Here is a 17,212-nt window from a genome sequence, read left to right as displayed (position 1 = left end):
TAAACATTGGTTCTGTAGGCTTGAAGGCCACCCTATGAAAGGCGTTTAAGGCATATACAAGGGGAGTGTGCATCTCTGCTAGCACAACTGGCGGTGCAGCTGTCGGAAATTGACAGGTGTGTCTACACTGGTTTATAGCCCCCTAGTCTGCAACACCCAGCAGCCCTTATGGCAGAGTTCCGTGAGGTAGCGTAGTGGGAGGCACATTACTTAGTCAAATATGCAGTTGCACGGAGCTATGGGGAAGGGGAGCGACCAGGTAGAACCCTTGCCACATTGATGCAACAAACCCGCAAACTGGCATATATAGCTGAACTACAAGGGCAGGATGGCAAGCGAATAACCGGAAACATAGACATCCTCGAGGAGGTGCGCACTTAGTATGCCAACTTATACACATCAAGGGTGGAGGGGGATCCAAGAATATACAAGGAGTATCTGGACGAGGTATCCCTAATACCTAATAAACTGAATATGAGGTAATTGACGCCATTGATGCACTAGATGGCTCCAAGGCCCCGGGATTCAATGGATTCACAGGATGCTTCTACATGAGGTTTAAGAGAATATTCTTGCTCCTTACCTTATAGACATGTATCAGGAAGCGGTGGAGTCTGGAGTGCCTCCACCCACTCTTAGGGAAGCACTAAAAAAATAATATTAAAAACACCAAATGCTTGACTAACAGTGACTGATTTATGTAGCATTTGAAAAAAAGTAAAATACATACAAAATTAGTTTCCATAGGAACACAGATAAATGTGACCCCATCTCATAGTCATACATTTTGTTGCATTGATGCTGGCCATATAATTAAACAAGTCTGTATATCCTTCTAAGGTTTCTAATGGTCCCAAACTGCAAACACAAACTTGCTACTACAGAATAAATACACTTTAGACGTTACCACAAGTTGGCTTTCTATTCTGCTTTCCCAGGAGCACAAAAGTGGCAGAGCACCAACATCCTGCTCAACTTCAGGGATTCCGCACGTCTTGATTTTTTCCATAATTTGGCAAGCTGGTCTTGACATCAAGTAATACAAGGTCAGTCTCTGAAATCCATTAAACGGTGAAGCAGCTGCTACAGTGTAGGCGCCCATATTTTCAAATATCATCCAATCACCAACTTGCAGCTTGTCGGGCAAATCGAAGCGCTCCACTATGCGATCAAGGCCATCGCCATTTTGTTGGTCCCCAAATGCCGCTAGTAAAGTAGCACTCATCTGGTTTGGGCTTCTTTTGCAGAACAGGTTTCACATGAGCATGATCGTACAAGATGCAGTTAAATGACCCATACACACCATCGTTGACATAATACATAAGTGTCTTATCCTGGCCCACATCTTCATTATCAGAGCCAGGCTGTTCCTTTAGAACAACTTTCTTCGCGATGATATTAACTGCCAGAGTAAAGGCTGATGCTACATAGTAACGACCTGGCTCTGCAATAATCTTCACACCTGAATCCGCGGGGAAGTACTTGTCCAACGCAGGATTGCTAACTGTTGTGATCTCCTCAAACTTCAACTTGACATCTTCAGAGCCAGGGATGCCTCCACCAATATCAAGCAAGTGCATGTTAAAACCAAATTCAGTCCCCATGTCAAAGACACAACGGGCATCAGAAACTGCCTGAACATAAGTGTGTGGATCTGTACACCCACTACCAACGTGGAAGCTCACTCCGATTATATCAATGTTTAATTCTCTTGCATGCTCCAAAAGAAGTCTACTGGTTTTGAGGGTTGCGCCGAACTTCACACTCAAGCAACAGACAGCCTTGAAGTCATCGGTTGCAATTCTTAAGACCAACTTTGCATCGGGATGGTTTCTTGCCACCTTCATCAGCTCGACTTCACTGTCGAATGTCATCTTCTTGACTCCACTGCTAGCAGCATATTTTATTTGAGATACTTCATTGCAGGGGTTCACATAAATTATCCTTTCAGGTGGCATGCCGACATTCTGCACAATCTGTATTTCAGTCTTGCTTGCACAGTCAAATCCAGCTCCAAAAGCAGCCCGAGTCTTGATAATTGTTTTGCCGTCATTGCATTTCACAGCATAGAAGGGAGTAAGAGCTTTAAACCACTGTAAGCGTTTCTTGACAATGTCACCAAGATCGGCGATGGAAAAGGCATCTTTGTCGTCAGAAGAAGACACCTCATTTATCTTCTGCTCCAGGATAGCTCTTGCAGAAAATCCTTCTTCACTAAAACTGAAGTAAAATTCATCCTTGCTGAAGTTCTGCATGGCTCCCTCTGTTGGGTATATAGGCACTATATGAAACAAAATGGACAAGTTAGAGATGGGGATTTACACCAAAGAGGGCTTCAGCTTTGCTCCCAAGGAGGCTCTACTGTGAAGTAGAACCCCGGCAAGTACAAGGCAAGGATCAGGCCCACCGAGGAGCAGCTGTAGGGTGTTGTACTGTTGCTATTCTTAAAAAGTATTTACGAAGATTGTACCCATGGAGGCACGGCTGTGACTAAGGAGAAAATCCAAGACAATCTCGAGGCTCTACGGAGACGCAGGCAGAAGACGTTGGCGCAGTTGTTCTCTTAGTTGCGATCCTACTCCTTCCCTTTAAGCCGGCAGTTACACTCTTAAGGAAGCAGTAATCGTACTTCTCCCTAAGCCCAGAAAGGACCCCCCAGAAGTGCAGTTCCTATAGCCCACTGTCATTATTAAATTTTGATAACAAGATATTAGCTAAAATATTAGCAACAAAGCTAGCCCTGATTGTAGACCAAATGCTCTCACCAGGTCAGTCAGGATTTGTTCCCTATAAGTCAACTGCCCTCAATCGCCCCACTTTATTTGCCACGGTACATATAATATCGCCTTTGGTACCGGCGACTGCCGTTCTGCTCAACGCGGAAAAGTCATTAGATTCCCTTGAATGGCCCTTCTTGTATGCCACACTAGGTCGTCTGGGGGTGGCGGATCGGTTCCTAGTGGTCATTAAATTATTGTATTCAACCCCCACAGCTCGTATTCGCCTTAATGGCAACTTAACCCCAGAATTCCACCTGTCTCAGTGAACGAGGCAGGGATGTCCGCTTTCACCCTTGCTGCTTGTCCTAGCATGGGACCCCCTCGTGAGGTGCCTGCAGGATGGGAATAGCCAGCGGGGCCTGCAGTTTAACACTGGGCCACTCCTCATCACTTTGTATGCAGACGACATAATACTGTATGTGCGGCAACCGGCCGATAACCTTGCTCCGCTTCTCAGTGAAATAACCAGATACGGCACATTATCAGGCCTCTGTGTCAACTGGGAAAAGTCAGAGGTCTTCCATTAACCGATGCGCCTTGCGGCGATGTGGTGGGGTATCCGCTGTTGTGGTGCGAGGACTCCGTTAAATACCTTGGTATACACATACATAGAGATAAAGCTTATATCCTGCAACGTAATTATGGCCCCGTGTTGGAGAGGCTCGAACTTAACATTGATTCAGAAAAGGGGGTGGTGATGAACAGAGTGTCTGAATTAAGCAGACCACTCTTACCCAGTCCAAAGATCAGGGCTTGATCCATCACCGTTTTTTAGCTCACTGCACCATCCCAGCTCAGAACCTGGCTACATGCAAATTAATCTGTTCCTGTCCCAGTGCATGATGGGAACAGGGCAAACCAAACTACCAAGCCCATTCTTATACTGGGAAGGAAACAAGCTTCCGGGGACCGGTTTCTGGCATTTCAGCCGTCGTCGGCCCGGCTTGCTTGAATCCTGATGGTGCAATGAGCAAGGGACTCGCATCTGAGTATACCCTTCCACGCTTATGGTGGACAAAATGATTCAGAAAAGGGGGTGGTGATGAACAGAGTCTCTGAATTAAGCAGACCACTCTTACCCAGTCCAAAGATCAGGGCTTGATCCATCACCATTTTTTAGCTCACTGCACCATCCCAGCTCAGAACCTGGCTACATGCAAATTAGTCTATTCCTGTCCAAGTGCATGATGGGAACAGGGCAAACCAACTACCATGCCAATTCTTATACTGGGAATGAAACAAGCTTCCGGGGACCGGTTTCTGGCATTTCAGCCGTCGTCGGCCCGGCTTGCTTGAATCCTGATGGTGCAATGAGCAAGGGACTCACATCTGAGTATACCCTTCCACGCTTATGGTGGACAAAATGATTCAGAAAAGGGGGTGGTGATGAACAGAGTGTCTGAATTAAGCAGACCACTCTTAGCAGTCCAAAGATCAGGGCTTCTGAATCCATTGATCCAACCCGCTCACACCACTGTCCTAGATGCAGCTCACCAGAAGCAGACTTTGCGCACATCACATGGACATGTGATAAAATAGCAGGATATTGGAGTGTAATTTTGGGAGAATTTTCTCGTATGATAGAGAAGGAGATTGAACCCACACCAATGCTTGTGCAACAACAAGCCACAAACCTGGAAGAAGAATGGTTGGGGTGTGGGTATAACCTCCCCAAATCTAGGTGGAGATTCATAGCCATAGCGCTCCTTATTGCTAAACGTGAAGTTGCTCTTAACTGGGGCAGCAAACGAGTGCCAACGTTGAAGACATATGTACACAACAGTGGTCCCTTGCAGGAAGAGGAATAAAACGAAAATGAATATAGACCCAGTCAGTTCTATATTAGTGAAGACGTGCCCAGCCGGGCAGAGGTCCTCAAAGTTTATATTTAAATATAGATTTACAAAACACAATAACACCTTCAACAATTCACGTACGTGGGGCACAAGCCTGTACCAACCCACGACAATACAAAGACAAAAAACATACACAAAAGGGCTTATAAGGCAAAATCAGCAGTCTCTGTAAGTTTCCAAATTGTTAGCAGAGAATTACTCATGGGTACCATTACATAATTTTGTCTAGAAAATTCCACAAGTATATGGTACACAGTAGGTCGACGACGTTTCGGACCCCCTTACTAAATGATGGGGTCCATCATCAGGACAAAACAGTGGTTGCCTTTTTTGTTACTAGCCTCTTTAGCCTAAGGGGAGGGAAGGAGGACAAAATATACATTATATACTATACACGCATAATAATGGTGACATTGTGCAGTGGATTTCGAGCTAGTTCGCTTGTATCCAGGCGGAAACAGCGAGTGACCTTATTCACTGTGTAAACAGTCATAAGATTGGGTGTGGATGCACATGCTTGTAGTGACTGGGTGAGTGCATACTGGTGACTGTGTGGTTCTCAGAGTAAGAACCTAGGTCAGTTAAACAGCGGCGCATTGATGTGGTCGAAATTAAGTGCATGCATACTGGTGACTGAGTGGTTCTCAGAGTAAGAAACCAAGGGTGAAAACTAGATCAGTTAAAAAGCGGCGCATTGATGTGGTCGAAATTAAGGAGAGGGTGGAGAAGTGATTGATGGTGCAGCGGTCCATTTATACTACAAAAACATCATAGTAAGGTGAAACAACGGCGCAGTGATGCCGAGTGAGTTTGGAAGTAGAATTGTGATTACGGCATTGAATAGAGGGTATGTAGCTCACCAGGGGGCATATGGAAGGAGAGCTCATATAAGAACGCGCAGGCAAGAAGTTAGGCCAGGAGCGAATTAATATTTCGGTCCAATTGATTTTCCTAAGAGAGGAGGTAATAGCCACAGTTTTAGGAAGGGAGACAGCCGTTTAGCAAAATGGGCGGTCGATGAGAGAGATATATGAGGCGGCTTACCAGGGGGCATATGGAAGGAGAGCTCATATAAGAGCGCGCAGGCAAGAAGTTAGGCCAGGAGCGAATTAATATTTCGGTCCACTTGATTTTCCTAACAGAGGAGGTAATAGCCACAGTTTTAGGAAGGGAGACAGCCGTTTAGCAAAATGGGCGGTCGATGAGAGAGATATATGAGGCGGCTTACCAAGAAATGATTTATAGCGAGGGTCCAGGGGCGGGTAGGGATAGGGTTCCGTTTCCGCATGAACCTACGTGCAAAATATGCATTTTAGGGGCAAGAATATAGGTAAATAAACAGCACAGTAACTGCAGTAAAAGCGGAGTTGGGCTTACCTTGGACGCCAGATGATGCCGGTGGCGCCGTATCCCACTGGGGTCCTGGACCAGGATTGCCTGTCAGTTCAGAAACAATTGGTCAAACATGGGAAAGGGTAACGCGGGGAAGTAGAGACGAGCGTGGCGCGTGGCTTAGGCTTACCGGATCAGTCGGCACGACTGGATTTCCTGGTTAGCGGGGTTGTGTGAGCCCAAGGCTTTTAAGCTCAGTCATTGGTTCAGTGGGGGGCATGGAAATAAGGGAAGGACACCGGTCAGCAAAGTTAACTGGCAGAGGCCTACATAGCCATCAGATATTCCAACAGTCCAATTACCAACATAATGGAAATCATAAGTGAACAGCCCTATGATGCTGACAGCTGCCCAGGGAGCACGTGTGCTCCCTGTTTGTCCCTGTACCCATAGCAATATGAAGCTGTGATAATGGAGTATCACCGGGACCCTGCGTGGAAAATAAATAAACATGGAATGGCTGCCATATATCCAGGGACCTAGCAGCCGTAGTGACGCATAAGTGTCGCTGTTCGCATTGCAGTAGGCCATGCTGAGTAGCCATGTCTTCAACGTTTATTTTAAACAACAAGGGGACCCCAATAAGTATCAGCGAGGGACCTCGGGGAGCTTAGTCATATGTACACAACAGTGGTCCCTTGCAGGAAGAGGAATAAAACGAAAATGAATATAGACCCAGTCAGTTCTATATTAGTGAAGACGTGCCCAGCCGGGCATAAAAATTACAAAAAAATTACTAAAAAATTAGAGTACATTAGCTTTACATTCGGAATTCGGAATTCGGAATTCAAACTATCAGTCATTATAGTTTGAATTCTGGTCTTAACCAACAGGAGGACTGGACTACACTAATCTGAAAAGACTCTAGTGAAATAACTAAAAACTTTCTGGCCAACACAGATATTCCGAATGTAAAGCTAATGTACTCTAATTTTTTAGTAATTTTTTAGTAATTTTTATGTAATGCTGTTTTGCAATTTTTCACAACTGTTTCTTCTTTCACAATTGTCACTATGGTGCACGTATCCTTAACTAAGGTATCTCTACCTATTTAGAGCTCTGACTCCCCCTCCCTAACATGGCTGCCGGACCGGTGTCCTTCCCTTATTTCCATGCCCCCCACTGAGCCAATGACTGAGCTTAAAAGCCTTGGGCTCACACAACCCCGCTAACCAGGAAATCCAGTCGTGCCGACTGATCCGGTAAGCCTAAGCCACTCGCCACACTCGTCTCTACTTCCCCGCGTTACCCTTTCCCATGTTTGACCAATTGTTTCTGAACTGACAGGCAATCCTGGTCCAGGACCCCAGCGCGATACGGCGCCACCGGCATTATCCGGCGTCCAAGGTAAGCCCAACTCGGCTTTTACTGCAGTTACTGTGCTGTTTATTTACCTATATTCTTGCCCCTAAAATGCATATTTTGCACGTAGGTTCATGCGGAAACGGAACACTATCCCTACCCGCCCCTGGACCCTCGCTATAAATCATTTCTTGGTAAGCCGCCTCATATATCTCTCTCATCGACCGCCCATTTTGCTAAACGGCTGTCTCCCTTCCTAAAACTGTGGCTATTACCTCCCCTCTTAGGAAAATCAAGTGGACCGAAATATTAATTCGCTCCTGGCCTAACTTCTTGCCTGCGCGCTCTTATATGAGCTCTCCTTCCATATGCCCCCTGGAAAGCCACCTCATATATCTCTCTCATCGACCGCCCATTTTGCTAAACGGCTGTCTCCCTTCCTAAAACTGTGGCTATTACCTCCTCTCTTAGGAAAATCAATTGGACCGAAATATTAATTCGCTCCTGGCCTAACTTCTTGCCTGCGCGTTCTTATATGAGCTCTCCTTCCATATGCCCCCTGGTGAGCTGCATACCCTCTATTCAATGCCGTAATCACAATTCTACTTCCAAACTCACTCGGCATCACTGCACCGTTGTTTCACCTTACTATGATGTTTTTGTAGTATAAATGGACCGCTGCACTATCAATCACTTCTCCACCCTCTCCTTAATTTCGACCACATCAATGCGCCGCTTTTTAACTGATCTAGTTTTCACCCTCGGTTTCTTACTCTGAGAACCACTCAGTCACCAGTATGCACGCACTTAATTTCGACCACATCAATGCGCCGCTGTTTAACTGACCTATGTTCTTACTCTGAGAACCACACAGTCAGCAGTATGCCCGCACCCAGTCACTACAAGCATGTGCATCCACACCCAATCTTATGCCTGTTTACACAGTGAATAAGGTCACTCACTGTTTCCGCCTGGATACAAGCGAACTAGCTCGAAATCCACTGCACAATGTCACCATTATTATGCGTGTATAGTATATAATGTATATTTTGTCCTCCTTCCCTCCCCTTAGGCTAAAGAGGCTAGTAACAAAAAAGGCAACCACTGTTTTGTCCTGATGATGGACCCCATCATTTAGTAAGGGGGTCCGAAACGTCGTCGACCTACTGTGTACCATATACTTGTGGAATTTTCTAGACAAAATTATGTAATGGTACCCATGAGTAATTCTCTGCTAACAATTTGGAAACTTACAGAGACTGCTGATTTTGCCTTATAAGCCCTTTTGTGTATGTTTTTTGTCTTTGTATTGTCGTGGGTTGGTACAGGCTTGTGCCCCACGTACGTGAATTGTTGAAGGTGTTATTGTGTTTTGTAAATCTATATTTAAATATAAACTTTGAGGACCTCTGCCCGGCTGGGCACGTCTTCACTAATATAGAACTGACTGGGTCTATATTCATTTTCGTTTTATTCCTCTTCCTGCAAGGGACCACTGTTGTGTACATATGACTAAGCTCCCCGAGGTCCCTCGCTGATACTTATTGGGGTCCCCTTGTTGTTTAAAATAAACGTTGAAGACATGGCTACTCAGCATGGCCTACTGCAATGCGAACAGCGACACTTATGCGTCACTACGGCTGCTAGGTCCCTGGATATATGGCAGCCATTCCATGTTTATTTATTTTCCACGCAGGGTCCCGGTGATACTCCATTATCACAGCTTCATATCGCTATGGGTACAGGGACAAACAGGGAGCACACGTGCTCCCTGGGCAGCTGTCAGCATCATAGGGCTGTTCACTTATGATTTCCATTATGTTGGTAATTGGACTGTTGGAATATCTGATGGCTATGTAGGCCTCTGCCAGTTAACTTTGCTGACCTATGTGTACTCTTAAATCATGCTTAACTGTAATTGCACCGTGTTGTTGCTGTAATTATCATTGTGAAGATCAATAAAGAAAAGTTAAAAAAAGCCAGAGACCTGGAAGAAGAATGGTTGGAACTTAAAGTCTCACCCAGCAGTCTGGGGTGCCATCTTCAACTTCCTGAAAGGACAGTCTTGTCTCACAGTATCCAACAAAACCATACAACCGGAACACTGGCAACAACAGCAACAGAAGGACCAGACCGAACCTCTGCACTGTATTGTTTCAATTATCAGGGCCTAAGTCTACAGGTTGAGCAAGTGGCAGCACCAATGATCATCCACAGGATGTTCCAGGAGTATCTGGATGATCCAAAAGAGGTCCATGGATCATAATGCATTGATGTATTGGTTTGGGAAGATGGCCAGAGCTCAGCAGGCTGGCAACAAAGTAGCTGACTTGTCCTGTTGCCAGTTTGTGTTCACTGCAGCTGGTGTGGTTGTTATACGGAGGTGGGCCAGTTTATTGCCTCAAAATAAGGAAAGATTGACTAGGATCATAATGAATCAACATTTTATACCACACAATTACACCATTCCTAAAACAGCACAGGAGAAGGACGGGGAGGATTGGTCAGAAATTGAATCAAGTGTGTTATCTAATCAACTTCTGGGTTAGGCACCTGAATTTGAGGACAAACTCTAATTCCCAAACTAAGAATTCCAGTGCCCCCTATAGAACAGTTTTTTTATTTCTTGTTGAACCTCTATCTTTGCAAAACAAAATGTAGCTAATGAAACACTATTTTTTTTGCATCAGATTTATACTGCTCCGCCATTTTTTTGTCACATATATTGCCGGATTGCGGTAAGGCAAGTGTGCATTGAAGACACTTCCACAATTCCTTCATCACATTAAAGACAATGACTGCACCTCTTGCATGCCTATTGCCTATCCCTTTTTGCATCACTTAGCACTAGCAGGCCTTCCCCAGAAATTCATTGATTTACAAAAGTGCCTGCCAAAACATAATTCCATTGTGTTGCCTGCATCAATGATGAATACCTAATACCTAAACAACCTGTGCTTAGATTGCAAGAGATAACTATTGCAATGGTGAGGGAATGATTATGTGAGTGATGATTATTGATGATTCATGATGTGGTGGCTGACAGTGAGGGAGGGTGTGTGTTGAACTGGAATTGATTGGCCTTTACAAATTTACTTTGTGAATATTAATTAACCTGTATGGTCCACTCCGAAGATCCCTCTATCTTTTTCTACATCTAGGATGGATGCCCCAGACAATCGTTTTATTTACAAGACTGACAAATTCCATTCTGTTGCTTGCATCAAAGGGGACATAGTGTACCTACCATTGTGCTTGGTTGGAAAAGGTAACTAGACATTGCACCAATGAGTGATCTTATTATCAAGTGATTGTGAGTGATGATTGATGATTCATGTGGTTGCTGACAGTGGTGAAGGGTGTGTTAAACTATAATGCAGGAACTTTCATAGGATGATTAATTTGCAATGTCTGGGGCCTGAGTGATGGTCAATCCTTTTTTTCCCTGGTGATGATTGGCCCTTGCACACTTAGCCTGATTTATTTGCAGGGTCCTCTCCTTTTTTCTGGTTCTTCAGGGACCAGAACAGTCACTTTAGTTAACAAAACAAAATCTATGCAAAATTATGTTTCTCTACTTGTTCTTCAACACTACAGCAGTACATGTCTACCTTGATCATGAAGACTGGTCTAAGACAGAGTTACTCATAGTCAGGAGGAGGAGAGAAGAACTCAGGGTGGGAGCTATGTGGCTACCTCATCAACAACTAGAAACAAGAAGTTATCTACTTCAGTTCAAAGGTAAACCATGAGTCCGAGGCATAGTACTATGTGGAATGAAGAGAGTTGCCTTTTGTCAAATGCTCCTGTGTGTGTGTGTTTGTTTGCATGTGTGTGTGTGTGTGTGTGTGAGTGTGGGTGTGTGTGTGTGTGTTAGACTTGTAGGAAAAGTGAAACTCTGAGTTCCCCTCCTGGTTTTTTGCTCTGCCTCTGATTCTTCTTAACACACTCCTCATGAAGCTTACTTTTTCTTCTGCCCTTCTCCTTGACTCTAAAATACAGTTTGTTTTACAATCCACAGGCCTTCGTTCTAATACTATACACCTGCATGAACGAAGCAAAACATGAGCTCAACACTCCTGCTTATCTACAGGAACAGTCCAGACAGGCACCCAAGAGTGATGAACATTCCAGTGGAGAATACAGATGCACACCCTAATTTTGCAATACAGTAATATTTTTCTTTTAACAGTTATATTTGGAGTACTGGGTGGGTGGGTTCACTTCACTCCTAACCTAGAAGACAGACCAGTTGGATATCTGATAAGTGGGTCTTGGCAGAAGGACTGTTCGAATTCATTTAAAGTACTCTGTCAAACTCATTCCTTTGTTTCTTTCCACAACAGGTTGATGATGATTGATGTGCTGCTCATTTCCCAGATGAATGTTGTCATTGTGCAGTGTTTGTCTTTTTCAAACCTTTCCACAAATCCCCTTTCCCATCCATTCATCAAACCCCTAACCCTCTTTCCCCTGGCTGTGTGATTTATAGAGGTGTGGCTACATTTATAGCATCAATGGATCACACACATGATGGGGTGGATTTGGTGGAAGCAACACCATTTTACAGCAGGATCCTCTAAGCAATAGCCACATTTGCCCCATTTGCCCACCTAAGTATGAAAAGTGATCCATATTTTATATTTAGAAATGAAAAACATCAGTAGTTAGCATCATTCATGGCTTGTGTTTTGTAACCGTAAATGACTAAGCTTGTCCATTCCAGACTTTGAGTTCATATTTTATGACTCGAGGATTTCTTAACTAAGTTACTACTAGCTCCCCATTAGCCAAACTATTTTTTATTATTTTATCACGTGCAGGAATTCATGTTGTGTCATCATGAGTAGTACTTAGGTGTCAATTCTTTGTAAAGCTTTGATATAACCCACTAGCTCAGTCTTTTTATTTCTATTTAGTTGCCTATTATGGATAATCATTCTGTTCATTAATCTTACAGTTGGAGCTCACCTTGGTGGAACTGGAAGTGGAACCTCGCTTGCGAAGTTGTGATGCCTTCACAGTAATTGCTTCATCTATATTCAGGTAAGACTACTATGAAGTGAAGTCAGCTAATTAACTTAATAACTAAGTAACTAACTTCTACTATTGTTTATCTAGGTTGCTGTAGACAGTATAAGTCTGGTCAAGATAGTTAGAGAGGTATCACTTTATAACTACACAGAACACTCTCCCTTACAAACACATAAACAGGCTGCGTAAAAACTGAGGGCAGCAATGCCAAGTAAAAGTAAAACAAATTACTTTAGACATACATTTAGATAAACTATAAATTCCCCATCATTTTTTATACAAAGATACTCACCCTCCCCACCCACACAACAGTTCCAAACAACTCTACCCAAACAAACTGAACTGACCCAAGCCCCAAAGTACCAAGAAAGTCAAACATGGTCCCATCTTGCTTTCCACCCTCTCCACCCAACCACAACAAGTCCCTACCATCCAATTTTCTTTTTAAAGGGCTTAAAGAGGCATTATGAATATCAGTCTGGAGCTGGTCCAGGCTCTGATCCATCGTAGTGATCCGGGCCTCGGTGGTGTCCAACTGCAGCAGGATTCTACAATGCTATAGCCTGTTGTCAGTGTTAGAGGGGGAGGTAGTAGTTGGCAGGTGATGACACCAAAAGGCTGAGGAAGACAGGCTCCACGGGGGCCCGGCTTAGAGGCATTTATTTCCTGCTCCTCCTCCTTCAGGACCACCAGCCGCCAACATTCTTGCTGCATACACTCCAACCTCAGCAGACGGGCCGCCATCTCTTACCTGTTGACTACTACGGGTGGACCAGCAAGAGTAGCTATATTAAGAAAAACACAAATAAAAAAGATAAATTGTATATAGTGCTCTGTGCAAACAATTGTTTTAAATTAGTGAGTGGCAAAGTAGCAGTATGTTGCTGGTCCACTGAGTCATTGAAATGTGATTATGATTAGGAGAGCCACAAGAGCAGTTTTGTTTTAACTACACATGCTTTTCCTAAACAGCACTGACTGTGTGTCAGAAAAGTATTAAGACAAAGTAACACTGGATTAAAAAAACTGTGATTTGATTTATTTTTTTCTCTAAACGCATTTCAGGTAACTATAAACAGACTCTTTAAGGGGAAAAATAAATTACGTCTCATTGAAATGGTACCACGCTCATTGTTAACCAGCGCATCAGGTATTGTGCTACTGTCTGCAGCTGGAGCAGCTGTGGTTGATAATTATCAATTTTTAATTCCAATGGCCCTGCTTTTCTCCAAATGCATTCCTCATTCTACCCTGACTCAAATGAAGCAGATGGTTAATAAATAAGATACTACGTCACTACAAGGAAAGGAACAGGCTGTATGGATTGCATTTGGCACGTTCATCACAGTTAATCCCATACACCAGACTTGACATCAAATCATGCACTTACTCCCACTTTACTCACTAGCCTCACCCACCTCCAACAAATTAATTTGCTGGCAATTAAGTAGGGAAAGACAACTTGACTTACTTTACTGCAGGGTAGGGTACAGGGATTAGGTGGGTAGGGTATATATTTTGAAATAAAATATAGGGGTTACTACATTGATTAGTCATCTTTGGCTTATTCAGTCACTGTACTTGTCAATTTAATTCAAAAGGGAAAAATGTGAACAGGTGTCAAATGAATCTATTATAAGAAACCATGAAATATATTTTTGAATCACTTCACTTGGTTCACATGGTAAAATCAAATGTGGCACATGACAAGAATGGATTTTTCAATTTTTTGGTAGGCTGGGACGGAAGAACTTAGGAAAAAATAAAGGAGTTAAGTACTAAAATTTGGTTGAATGGGTAAAGAGAAACACTTCTTGTGTGTTCGGTTTGCAATGAATTGAAAACATAGTAAATGCTACATTAACTGAAACAGATGCACATTGCACAGCCAACACTACTTCAGTCACATGACATCACAAATTGAACCATACTGCACTTCGGTCATAGCTGGCAAAATGCCATGGGCGGGGAGGGGGTGATGAATGATGAATGAGATACATCTGGCTCACTTCACAAATACAGCGAGTTAAGGGAGTAGAACAAAAAATAAAAAATAGCCCTCACTTTGAACCATAGCTTTGATAACCCTGCATAGACATAGTAAGCAAAATAGGTGAGCACAGCATGCCCCTCTTCATAATAAGAGCTGCATTGCTTATTCAACAAAACAATCCAAATATTCATTCATCCTTTTCTAATTCACGGATAGTCAATATGATTAAGCTTTGCTTTCTCTCATTCATTCTTTCACCAAAATGTCCAATCCATTATCCATCTATTCAATATCCACCCTTACCTCCAGCCATCCTCTCACCCACCTATCCCCTTTAAAAGAACATGCGAGATAATGCAAGTACAACAGGATTGAAACAAAAATAGAAATCCATTGTGCTTTGCAGGAGTAGGTTCATATCTAGTCATCACCGCCATGGAAGAAAGACAGCAGGTAAGAGTATCAGAGAAACTTTATTTCTCACCAGTAACACCAGCCACCAGGTAGCAAACTCTCATTCATGGAACCCAGCACCAACATTCCAATATACTCCAAGATTCGGCCCTAAGCTCACAGCAATCCAAACAAAAACCCAACATTATGGAAATAATACATACATAATATTAGGACTTACTGGGGTTAGTAGAGCCCTTGGCAGCGGCGCTGGTGACTCCTGGCCAGCTTCTTTCCCTTGGGTGCTAATGTCAGAAACGAATACGTAAAAACAAAGTAAAAAAAGATTAGCTGTTTAGTTAATCTCCACAAAATTATTATGACATGCAAGCGCAGTCACATATTTGCACTTATCTAACACAGGTCACCTGTCATGTCGACTATAATTGGGTTGCCCATACTAGTCCTAAATCCCTATTCAAAATGTCCTTAAGAAACCCTTTTTTGGGGAAGTAATGCATTGCAGTGAATGATCTTTGATTCTATTCTCATTTCTCAATCTCAAGTTCAACTCCCTTGATGTACAACGCAGTCTCCCTTTTTTAGTGCAGTGCATAGATGCATGCTACACAGCGCTGTTAGCTTGGGACTGTACAAGCTACATAAACAGAATCACAGAGAGAATGCTAACTCACTGTTATCACTGATTCACTATTTTGACACAGGAGGACAGTCTGTAATGGCGTCTCAATTAATCCGCCAAAGTGAGCGCCAATGATTAAGTAGCGCTGCTGAGCATCTGCCTAACAGAAACTGGAAACTGGATCACTGAATATTATTACAACATAAATTAAACATAACTTACCTCTGAGTGTGAGCAGCATACTATTACAATTTTTTATTTTAGCATTGTGGAACACAAACACAACAAATAATAATTATTACTGACGAGCCTCGGTATCTCGATGCCTATCAGGTCGAGCAGGTCCTGTTTGCGGTCCAGGACATCCTCTCAGTGGTGAGTCAGCTGCTGGACAGTGCGCCAAACATGGCTGGTGCAACGCACACACTGGCGAACCTTCCCCCAGCGCAGCCGACACTCCTGCAGGGAGTATCCACTGCCGGGCATCAAGCCTGCTACCAACATAAAAGGGAGGAGGTGCTGCACAAAAAAAGCTAGTGCTGCCACCTGCTACTCACCAAAGACAGCCCGGAGCAGCACACCTGGGTGGAGGCGCCACCTGCCAACTGTGCCATGGTGCTGGGTGGGTTAGAAAAATAAAAGAAAAAGGAAGGGATAGAGAAGAAGAAGGAAGTAAGGTGAAATACAGAAAGTCATGAAAAACACACAAAAAAGATCCCAAAACATAAAATACACAAGCACAAAGACACATACTAATATAAAAAAATAAAGATGAAGGGTAGATACGTTTTAAAGGGGATGGAATAAAGAGATATTATGATTCAGGACCATAACAGAAAGAAGAAAAACAAGATAGCTGCGTCCATGTGGACTGTGTGGTGCCATTCACGTGTGATTTGGAACACGAGGACACACATGAGATCCGCATGGTGCCATTTGCATGTGATTTGGAACGCAAGAACGCTCACCATGTTCCCATCGCAATGTGAAAGGGCGAGCTGGCAATCTCTGCCTGCAAGCAGAAGTATGCAAACTCCACCTGGGCTTAATAGATATTCCCATACATATATAGAGGGCCTTTAAGTCAGATCTGTTCTGCAATCGCTCTGTGTGAGTGTTGTTTAAACTCTGTTTACATCCATGATAGCAAACTGCATGAGTTAATGGTGCAGTTCACACACTCACTCAAAGGCACTCTTATCCTGTGAATTACAGCATTTTCTGATTACAAGTGCACATCTACCTGCAAATGAGAACACTTTAGTGTCCGAACTGGTTGGCCAATCCTTTTGAATTTTCCTGTTTTATAGTTTCTCTTTCATTTTGTTGCTTTTCCTCTTTTTATTTTAAAGTTTCTCAAAAGGGGCAGGTCTCCAGGCGTTGTTAACAGGTTGCTTGCTTGGCACTGATTTCATCTGAGGAGAGCTGCATCCCACAAGACCACTTCCTCTAAACTACCTATCAATCTATGTATAATGCTAAATGGCAAGGACATGAATATTATATTAAACTCAAATGCACTTACCTGCAGTTTAAGGGTGTCTTCAAAGTAAATAAAATATATTAAATATCACTTACCTGTCTGCTACACCTCAATTCCAAGCCAGTTGAGCCAGTCTTTTGCACGTTCAATAATTCTCCTAATGGAGCACAACCTTTTGAGGGTCCACGTAATGTCAGTGCAGTGGCATATACTGTATCGCACTTGTTCCCCCAGCAGAGTATATATTCTGCATTGTGTAGCACTTCCCAGTCTTTCTACCTGCTGTCAACATGAGGGGAAGGTGGCACAGTACCAACACCTTCCCGATAAAATGTT

At 43.4% G+C, this 17,212-nt stretch overlaps 1 pseudogene; it reads right to left on the bottom strand.

Annotated features, from left to right (window-relative positions):
• Positions 1–844: 844 nt before the first annotated feature.
• Positions 845–2,405, bottom strand: LOC147712431 (ornithine decarboxylase 1 pseudogene; annotated as a pseudogene).
• Positions 2,406–17,212: the final 14,807 nt, after the last annotated feature.

The sequence above is a fragment of the Lissotriton vulgaris genome, chromosome 5, assembly GCF_964263255.1.
Source record: "Lissotriton vulgaris chromosome 5, aLisVul1.2, whole genome shotgun sequence".
Classification (NCBI taxonomy): domain Eukaryota; kingdom Metazoa; phylum Chordata; class Amphibia; order Caudata; family Salamandridae; genus Lissotriton; species Lissotriton vulgaris.
This window is presented reverse-complemented; position numbering and strand designations above follow the sequence as displayed.